Below are 11,589 nucleotides of genomic sequence, written 5' to 3'. Positions count from 1 at the left end.
CTAGAATTTAAACCCAGTTATTTTTATACCAAATGTAGCATTCTTCTTTTTGCATTTTCTGGGCAACACATTTTAGGAAGAACAATGACACTAAATAACCACTTCGATAGGATGTTGTTAAGGAAACTTGTCTATATAGTAGGTTCTGAACTAGGTAATCTTCAAGCTCTGATCCTATGGTTTTGTGATTATTATTCTATGATTACCTTTTGCTTCTATTGTTAGGATTCTGTAATAAGGAACTAAAACAACAAATACTTAGTAATCTTACTAACTAGTTGTGGTTGCAATCTTATTTATCACTATAGAGCAAAAGTGAATTGTTGCTACCATAAAAATATGTAAGATCAGAATTGGATAAAGGAAGAAAATATTTGAGACTTTCTTTATTTTAAAAAAATCACTTAATTATATACTAGTTCCTAAAAGTCTTGTTCCATCTGCCTACTGAAACAGGTCCTTGGTTCTCTAAAATTATAACAGAATGTTGCAATACCTTATTCTTTCCTGGGACAAAGCAATATCACGGTCACTAAATGACATTTTGTAGAACTTCACTTGATTCTGTAACTATGGGTATATAGGAGTGTGTGTGTGTGTGTGTGTGTGTGTATGCCCTATAAGAAAGGCAAAACTTGATTCTAAAGCTGACTCTTTAGCTACTATGTCATATTTTTATCCTTATAAATTATATAAACTATCCTATCAATTTGATCCTTCGAAAAGGTATGCTTCAAAGATGAGCCTTTAATTCAAGCATCCTTAATTCAGGGATCAAGAAACCACAAAGAATCGATCACTATGCCTTAGAGGGTGCATGGATTTGGATGAGGAAAGTACATCTTCGTTTCCATATAACTGGTTTCTTTGGTAATTCTATTATTTTTAAGTCAGTCAACCCATAAGTCTTTATTAAGTACCAATTATGTACTCTGAAATTTTCTAAGAGATGGGAACACAGAAAAAGGCAAAAGACAGCCCCTGTTCCAAAAGAACTCAAAGTCTAGTCAGGGAGACAACATGCAAACAACTATGTACAAACTATACACTAGAGAAATTGGAGATAATCCATAGAAACAAGGTACATTCTATTCATTTAAAAGCAACGAATCCACTCTTGAACTGGTCAAGATTAGGCATCACTAGATTTCCAAAGGGCATAAAAAGGGCAGTAGATTTATAACTTCTAATCATCAAACAAGATCCAGTAAAACAAATGCATATACCAGATTATAACAAGGCATATAGAGAAATAAAATAATTAAATTCTTTCTGATACTTCCTGTCACAGGGTTATTCTAATAATAGGCTATCTATAAGTTTGTAATACATTACAAACAAGAAGTTGGGGGGTATGCACTCAGTATCTGTGCTTTTTGGAAGCACATAATTACATATTAACAATGGGCACCTCTTCAGCAACCACAGTTAATAGCAGGTAGCAAATATTTTGCAGTTGGCATATTCCTTGAATACTGAAATAGCCCAATGAGATCTGTTTGTTTGCTTCTGATTGATTTTCTTGTGGGAAGAAAAACTCAGTTGTGACTTACGATTTTTACTTTATTTTTCAGTGACTGAACATTGTTCCTGTTTACTTCAATAAACGTAGGGAAAAATTCACAGATTTAGAACTGGAATGAACCTATGAAATCATATAGTACAACCCAATTACTTCAATAATAGCAAACATTTATATAGCACTTTAAGATTTGGAAAGGACATAACATATGCTATCTCATTTCATCCTAACAACTCTATGAGATAAGTGCTGTTATTCACAACAACCACATGGGGTAGTATCTATTATTATCCACACTTTGCGGATGAGGAAATTGAGGCTGACAAAGATTGCTTAGAGTCACACAGGCAGTAACTGAGGCAGTATTTCTACTCAGTTCTTCCTGGTGCCAGTTCAAACACTCCCCTCTTCCTAATTTCCCTATTACTGTCAAGGATATATCATCCTCCCAGGCACCAAGACCCTCAACCTACATCAGCCTCCACAATTCATTCTCTCTAACCTCCCCTTCATATCAGATCAATTGCAAAGTCCTGTCAATTCAACCTTCATAACATCTCTCCCTTCTTTTCTCTGATGCTACAACCTCCATGATACAGACCCTCATCACTTCACATCTGGTCTATTACAGGATTCTACTGGTTTGTTCTCTCTGCCTCATGTCTCTCTACTACAATCCATCCTCCATTAAGCTGTCAAATTGATCCTCCTAAAGCACAAGTCTGACCATGTCAACTGAGGCTATTCATATCAATGCCAGTGTCCATCTAATGCCTCCATGACCAAATATAAAATCTTGTCTTTAGATTATAAAGCCCTTCACAAACCTTACACCCTGCCCATCCCCACCCACCCCACTAAATTCTCTGTGATTCGGTGACATTGACCTCCTTAGTAGCTCTTGGACCATACACTTTTCAGTGCCTTTCCTGTATATATAATATTCCTGTATAGTTGTTTTTAAGTTATTTACCCCTGATAGACTGTGAGTTCCCTGATAATAAGAACTATTTTTTGCCTTTTGTTTTATCATAAGGTCTTAGCATCATACCTGGTACATAGGAGGAGCTTAAGAAATGCTAATTCACTGGATAACTATCCACTATAACACCCAGCTGACTGACTTTTACAGATAAGGATACTGATTCCCCAGGGAAGTTAAGTAACCAAAGGGGAATCACAAAGATAGTAAATGGAAGAGTTGAGCTTTAAACCCATATCCTCTCCTTCCAAATCCAGCACTCTGCCCATAGAATCTTTATAAAAGTCTCACATAAAAAATAATACGAGCAAAAAGATAACAGGAATAATCTTGGCATCATTACAAGGGAGAGGAATAGGTTGCTTTACAGAAAGAGGAATATGAATTTCTTTCTCCTGGATTTAGGACTCGTCATAAAGGACTTTGAAAAACCACTCAACACTTTCTTCTCCTTTGAGAGGTGGGGAAGGAGTTTAAGAGTGTTGCTTGAATTCCAGTGCGTGTGAAGTCAAGGCATGAGACATGGGGCAGATGAGAAGACAAATGCAGTTACCAGAAATCAGGCCAAGTGATAGGGAAGGTGGGTTTCTTTTTATCCACAAAAAAAGGAAATTAAAAAGTTCCTCATTGTCCAATACAAATCAATAAAGGGACAATAATTCACACCCACATGCAAAAAGACTAAAAATAAAACTGCACAATAACAGAACAATTTAAAATAGTATTCAGTAACAACCTATAAATGTTATTATACTCTGCTGGAAGACTGACACTTATACCTCATTTAAACATTTTAATAACTACTAAATTAATAATTCCTTTCATCTTGGCTCTGAACTGTCCAAAAAGCCCTGAGTAAATGTCTTCTGGTAAAATGATCAGGCTTGGCTCAATTCTCTTATGAATTGCCATGCTTTCCAAGACTACTGGAGTAACTATTATTAATATTTAAAAATTTATTTGCTTCATTAATAATAACTATACAATATAATCATTACTGTTTGCATTTGTGTAGTTTTAAAGTTTGCAAAATATTTTATAAATATTTTCCTATTTTATCATTATCACAACCTTGTTGGGTAGGAGTAATTATTATCCCAATTTTATAGATGAGAAAACTTAAGCAGGCAGAGGTTAAATGAACTGCCTTATCGCACAGGAAATATATGCAGCCAAAGTTGAACCCAGATCATTCTGTATATAGAAAGAACCTCAACTCAGACCTGCCTAAGTAGGATGTGTGCTTTATACCAGATGTTCACACCCTCATAGTATGTAGGATAGAGGTTAGGACAAATTCTTCTTTCCATCAACCCACTCTCCAAAAGCAACTTGAAAGAGTACCATCATATTTTTATCTAGAAAGGAGGAATGAATAAGAAAGAGTACAGTCCTTCCTTTTATACATCCACTGAGTCATTAGTTCTTCTTATCTCCAAATAAATGAGATCACTTCATAATCACAAATTATTATTATTTGTCCCAAGTTCCACATGGCTAAAAACAGGTCCCAAAGAAAATTGAACAGAACACTAATAAACTGAGTAAGTATGGTAGAATCAGAGAAGTTCTTCATGAAGGAGACAACATCTGAGTGCAACCTTGAAAGACATTCTGAAAGTTGGAGACATGGAGGAAATGTATACCTTCTGACCTTTCTCCACTAGCAGCCAAACAAAAAAAAAAGCAGTGAGAATAAACTATAGAGAAGGGAATGGAACCTTGCCAAAATATGATTTGGTATACAGCTGAACTCTATATGAGGCACATTTGTTTTAGGCCCTTTGAATATAAAGCAGATGGGGGTGAGATTGTGGAGGCTCTATGGAAGCATCAGGTAAAGAATCTAATGGTCATTAATATGACACAAATGCTTGGATAATATATTTAGTCAGTCACCACTTTGTTGAAACTGATTAGTGAGAGCGTTTAGCTTTGTTGAACTGAGATAATAATAATAATAATAATAATAATAATATAGGCTCTATTTGGTCAAGTTAATTGAAAGAAAACCCTGTCTGAAAGCAGGGATATTAAGTAAATCAAGCTAGTCATAGCCATTGGAGAGGCAAGTTAGATGTAGGGACCGGCAGTATGGTGTAATAGATAGGAAGTTTGCCTGAATCCCCACCTCTTCAAATTCTACCTCTGACACACACTGCTTCTGTGACCTTGGATAATTCATTTAACTTCTCAGTACTGTAGGCATTTGCTAAGTATGATTTTCAGAGAAGATAGTAACCTATATTAGTAGAGGGCACATCATTACCTACTTCTTACTACTTACCTTACTTTTTTATATAAATGGAATGAAAATTTCAGTCTCTATCCTATCTCCAGTGTCCTAACCTGTTCTTTAGAACACATTTTGATATTTGTACTGTCCTCCAGCAATATACTGTACATGAAAGAAATAAAAGCTCAATAACTGAGTGAAATTTATCTACAGCTTATATTTGAGATGAAGAGAAAGAAAGAAAACTTCTAAAATAGAAAATTTTGTTCTCATAGTCATTCACTGAATTATATATTTGATATTCATTCTTTGTAATTTTTATTTTAAGTTCTAAATTCTCTCACTCTCTCCACCCCCTCTGCCACAAACACATTGCACATATGAGGGTCATGTAAAACATATTTACATATTAGTCATGTTACTAAAGACAAACAAGGAAAAATAAAGTGAAAAAGTGAAAAAAAAAACACATGCTTTAGTTTGTACTCAGAGTTAATCAGTTTTCTGTCTGGAGATGGAGAGGATTTTTCATCATGAGTCTTTTGGAATTGTCGTGGATCATTATAATGGTCAGAGTACCTGTTGATGATCATGAGTTCATATAAGTTTTCCTAGGTTTTTTCTGAAACCATCCACTTGGAATGAATGTGTCAGAGGACTTAAACCTAGGTATTTCTGGTTTTGGTGGCTAATCTCTAGCTGTTGTGACTTCTTGTATCTCAGTCTAATGGACAGCATAGTAAAAATTAAGACATGCATATTTTAGTTACGATATTTTAAAATAAATTTTGTATATTATTTGCAAATGGGATTTAAATAATACACAAAAACACTTTTATTCAACAGAATTCATAGGGAATTGCATTGTAGGCAACTGAATTGTCTTCTTTGAGATTTTCTACTTGGGAATTAAACTTTTTGTTTCAATTGTGGTGTTTGAAAATATTTCTAAAGTCACAAAATTTCAGAAACTTTGAGTTGGAAGAATCCTTGGAGACCATCTATTCCAATACTTCAGTATCTTGACTGATCTCCTCTAAAGATGCAGCTTACTAACATTCTTCCAAAAATGTGGCATGCAGAAATGGACCTTATGCTTCAGATACAGTCTGATGAGGGTAAAGACAGAGAGACTATTACAGTACAAGTTTTAAACAATATTCCTCTTAATATTATAAAAGATGACCTTAGTTTTCTTAGCCATCGTTATATTATAGGCATATTGAGTTTAAATACACCATCTTTCTTCTTGTAGTCTTGCCCCATTTTTTTTCCAGGAAAACTGTTTTCTAGACATATCTACTATACCTTATATATGTAAAGTTGATAGGCACATCATTTTTAAAATATGTTAATTTAGCTTGACCTCTTCTTGTTGTTACTTTGTGGGCTCTTCTCTAGATGTTTAATCACCCCTGTAATAAAATCTCCAGAATTTTGCCAAGAATCACAATCAAGGGGGCAGACCAAGATGGCAGCAAGGAAGCAGGAACTTTTCTAAGCTCTTCCATGAATTCCATTACTAAACTTAAAAATAAAATGAATCTGAATGGATTTTAGAGTGAGAAAAGCCATTGGGAGATGAAGCATGGCAATTTCCTAGCCCAGAAAAGTGCCCCCCTAGGTCTGGGCAGGGGGAGCATGGAGCACATGTGGTCTACACCAGCATGGACCTGAGAGCAGACTACAGCAGACTGAGAAGGAGTCCCAGTCAGTGGACTCACCCGCTCGAAGGGCAATTCATAGCCATCTCACCTAAGCATGGAGGATAAGTCAGAGCTGGGTAAGAGAAAGCACAGGGCCTCCAGCAGTGACAGCAGCTTCTCCTAGGCCTACCAGCCCACAGCCTGAATGTCTAAAAATGACCTACATGATTTTATAGGAGCCGAGATAGTGGAGTAAACCCTAGCTGCTCTGATTCCCCCTCTCTGACCCAGAAAACCCAGTGATAAATATCCAACCAAGAGTAAAATGCAGAATTAGTGGAAAAGGCCTCTGGCTTGGGAGGCATTGAGGAAGGGCATAACTGAAGCAGAAAAGAGTCTGAAATGAAGGGCAGGAGGTGTCCCAATAAGCCCCACTTCAGATGATCAGCAGGAGCTCCCAAAGCCCATGGGGAGTGGCAGCAAGAGCTAACAACACAAGTTGAGGTCTGCCTTAGCATGACCAGGGGAGTCTGCAGACATCAGTGCTACCAACCTCCAGCTGCTGAGCCTGCCTGAGCTGTAGACCAGAGGCAAAGAGGTAAAAACCTGAAGTGGCTAAACTGCCCCTCCCACCCAGGTTACTCTGTGAGACTCGGGGGAAACCTGAGAGTCCTGGCCTTGGCCTCAGTATAAACACCCAGAGGCTACAGCACACAAAGTTAACAAACAACCCCCTAACTGCCAGCCTGAGAAGCATGGTACATCTGTACCATAGGAGCAGATATCCACTCTACAAATTCAGGACTTAGGCAATCACAATGGGCAAGAAGGAATCCATCAAATCAAGAACAATAAGATCCTATTATAGCGAGCAAGAACAACCAAATTCAGAGGACAACATGGACTCTATCTATACTCACACCTGTGACCACAGAAGGAAATATAAACTGGTCTAAATCCAAAAAGCATTCTTGGAGGAGCTCAGGAAAGATTTTATAAGCCAAATTAGAGAGGTACAAGATAAGTGACCAAATTGGAAAAAAAAAAAATCTCAGTGGAGAAAACAAATCCTTAAAAAGCAAAATTGGTGAACTGGGACAGAAGGTTCAAAATCTAACTGGAGAAAATACCTCCCTATAAATGAAAACTAAACATATGGAAAAGGAGCTTCAAAAACTAACTGAGGAATATAATTCAATACAAAATAGAATTAGCCAAACTGAAGCTAAGGACTCTATGATGCATCGAGTCAAATAAAACATAAAATTGAAAAATTAGAAGAAAGCATAAAATATCTTACTGGAAAAACAACTGACCTGGAGAAAAGATCCAGGAGAGATAACCTAAGAATTATTGGTCTACTGGAAAGCCAAGATGTAAAAAGAAGGCTGGACAATATCCTCCAAGATATTGTCAGAGAAAACTGTCCTGAGGTCCTAGATTCAGAGGTTAAAATGGTTAACAAAATAATTCACCAGACTCCTGAAAGAGATCCTAAATTTAAAACTCCAAAACTTCCAAACTCATGGAACTACAGTCAGGATTGCACAGGACCTAGCAGCTTCTACATTAAAAGAATGGAGGGTTTGGAATTTGACATTTGATAAGAACTGCAACCAAGAATCAACTACCTGGCAAAACTGAGCATAACCTTTTAGGCAAGGAGACGGTCATTTAATGAAATAATGGACTTCCATACTTTCCTGATGAAAAAGCCAGGGCTCAATGCAAAAATCTGATATCCAATTACAAGACTCAAGAAAAACATAAAAAGGTAAACAAGGAATACACACACTCACACACATATAAACATGCACACACATGCACGCACACATGAACATAACTCGGGATTCAATAAGAGCAAATTGTTTACATCCCTATATAAGAAAGCTGATACCTGTCAATTTTGAAATTTATATAATTATTGTGACATTTAAATGGGATAGATAGATAAATAGATAGATAGATAGATAGATAGATAGATAGATAGATAGATAGATAGATAGATAGATAGATAGATAGAGGGTGTGGGTATAAATGAATTGGATGATTAAAAAACACCCTTATTAAGGGGTACAAAGGTATTGTGATGGGAGAAAAGGAAAAGATGAGGCAGAAAAGGCAAATTACATCACACAAAGAGATATAAAAACATACTATAGTAGAGGGGAAGGAAGGAAGGAGATGAACTTCATATGAACTTTATTTTCATTGGTACTAGTTCAAATAGGGATGAACATAATCAGTTAAGTTTATTATTCTAACCTGAAAAGACACAAAAACTCATTATAATAGAGGGAAAGGAGAGAGGGAGAGGAACACTTTATGAAATTTACTCCCATTGGTTTGGGTTCAAGGAGGGAATAACTTACTCTGATAAGGATAAAAATCCATTGTGCCCTACAGGTAGTAGGAGGGATAATGGACTTATAAAAAGGGGGGATGTTAGAAGGGAGGGAAATAGTACTAAGGGGAAAAGTTAAGTAAAGAGGGGTGCACAGGGAGGGAATACTGAGGGAGGTGGTGGTCAAAAGGAAAAGCCTTAAAGAGGGCAAGGCAGAAGGAATAAATAAAAACATAAACAGGGGAGGAAAAAGGATGGAGGGAAAGACATAGATAGTAAGCATAACTGTGAATGTGAATGGGATGAGCCCTCCCATAAAAAGGAGGTGGATAGAATGGATTAAAAATCACAATCGTACATTATGCTGTTTGCAAGAGACACATTTGAAACAAGGGGATATGCACAGTGCAAAGGTAAAAGGCTGGAGTAGAATATATTATGCTTCAACTAAAGTAAAAAAAAAAAAAGACGGGGTAATAAGCCTTATCTCAGATAAAGCAAAAGCAGAAATAGAGCTAATTAAAAGAGATAAGAAAGTAAACTTCATCCTGCTAAAAGACATCATCAGAATGAATCAATAATAAAAAAAAACTCAACATATATGCATCAAGTGTTATTGCATCCAAATTCCTAGAGGAGAAGTTAAGGGAATTCGAGGAAGGAATAGATAGCAAAACTATACTAGTGAGGGACCTCAATCTCCCCCTCTCTTAACTTGATAAATCTAACCTCAAAATAAACAAGAAAGAAGTTAAGGAGGCAAATAAAATTTTAGAGAAGATAGACATGATAGATCTCTGGAGATTACTGAATGGGGATAAAAAGGAGTATACCTTTCTCTCAGCAGTACATGGTACATACACAAACAGTGACCATGTACTAGGGCATAAAAACCTCACAATTCAGTGCAAAAAGGCAGAAATATTAAATGCATCCTTCTTAGATAATGATGCAATAAAAATCATATGCAATAAAGGGCCATGGAAAGATGGACTAAAACTACTTGTAAATTAAACAATTTAATCCTAAAGAATGAGTGGGTCAAACATTAAATCATAGAAACAATCAGTAACTTAATTCAAGAGGATGACAATAATGAGACAACATACCAAACTTGTGGGAAGCATCAAAGCAGTTTTTAGGGGAAGTTTATATCCTTGAATGAACACATGAAAAATGAGAGAAAATGGAGGTCAACAAATTGAGCATGCAATTGAAAAACTAGAAAAAGAACGGATTTAAAATCCTCAATTAAATACTAAATTAAAAAATAATGAAAACCAAAGGAGAGATTAATAAAATTGAAATTAAAAAAAACTATTGAATTAATAAATAAAACTAAGGGATGGTTTTATAAAAAAAAAGCAATAAAAATAGAAAGAAGAAAACCGCATTATGAGTATCAAAACTGAAAAGGGTGAATCTACTTCCAATGAAGAGGAAATTGAAACAACAATTAGGAATAATTTTGGCCCATTGAATGCACATAAATTTGACAATCTTAGTGAAGTGGATGAATATTTACAAAAATATAAATTGCCCAGATTAACTGAAGAGGAAGGAAATTACTTAATTAATTCCATCTCAGAAAAAGAAATTGAACAAGCCATCATGATGGATGAGGGAGGGGAGGGCAGATTAGGGGGCGAGGTAGTTAGAAGCAAACACTTTTAAAAAGGGACAAGGTCAAAGTAGAGAATAAAACAAATGGGGGTGGGATAGGACGGAGGGAAATATAGGCAGTTTATCACATGATATCCACTATGGAAATATTTTGCCTAGCTACACATGTTCAACCTATATTAAATTGCTTATCTTCCCAGTAAGTGTGGGTGATGAGAGAGGAAGGGAAAGAATCTGGAATTCAGAGTTTTTAAATCAAGTGTTTAAAATATTTATTATTATTTTTATTATTTTAAAATGTTCATTGTAGGTAAATAATAATAACAATAATAATTATATATGTTATTATTATCATTATTTATATGGGCCTGGTCAATAAGATATACAGGCACTGGGGTGTGGATATCCACCTTGTCCTACCAGAAATTCAGAGGTGGAATGGGGGAGGATATAGAAGAGAGCAGATTGGGGAGGGGGTATACAATGTTCTGTTTTGGGGTGGTGGGTAGGGGAAATATGGGGAGAAAATTTGTAACTCAAAATCTTGTGGAAATGAATGATGTAAAGTAAAAATAAACATAAAATTTAATTTTAAATAATAAATAAAATAAATTTTAAAAATAAATAAATAAAAATGAGGGGAAAATGTAAATGTGGACAACTGTCTGTTGAGCATCAATTACTTGAATCCCTACCATACTTAAAATTTGAGATTACTGAGAACATTTCAGATATAGAAAATTGATCTGATCAAAGAAAATAAATAGGCAGTTTTCAAAAGAATGAATTCAAGTTATCAACATATATTATAAGATAGCATAGAGAAAAGGGGTGTAGGAGACAAGAAAATCAACTAAAGCAAAACATGAAATCCAGTGAAAATATTTAATTATACAAAAACATTTTGTCCTAGTAGTCACTTTCTCCTCTTCTGTGAAGAAGGCATTATATTACATTTTGTTTTTGTTCTCCAGATCCTTCACTGATTTTTCAACTACTTAATATGACTTCCTTTAAGTTACTTTTGTTCATTTACATTGTTCTAGTCATCTTGCATATTAATCTTTTGATTTTTGGTTATTACAATCCCATCTATTAACTCAACTCTTCCCAAGTTTCTCTAAAATTTTCATTTTTTAATTATGTAGTTGAATTCAATTATATTCATATACCACATTTTTAAGCCATTCTCCAATCAATAAATTTATCTGTAGTTCTTTTCTACCATACAGAATA

Source organism: Petaurus breviceps, unplaced genomic scaffold (assembly GCF_028583685.1).
Source record: "Petaurus breviceps papuanus isolate PSGF00001 unplaced genomic scaffold, PetGlider_PUasm1.0 125, whole genome shotgun sequence".
NCBI classification, from domain to species: domain Eukaryota; kingdom Metazoa; phylum Chordata; class Mammalia; order Diprotodontia; family Petauridae; genus Petaurus; species Petaurus breviceps.
This window is presented reverse-complemented; position numbering follows the sequence as displayed.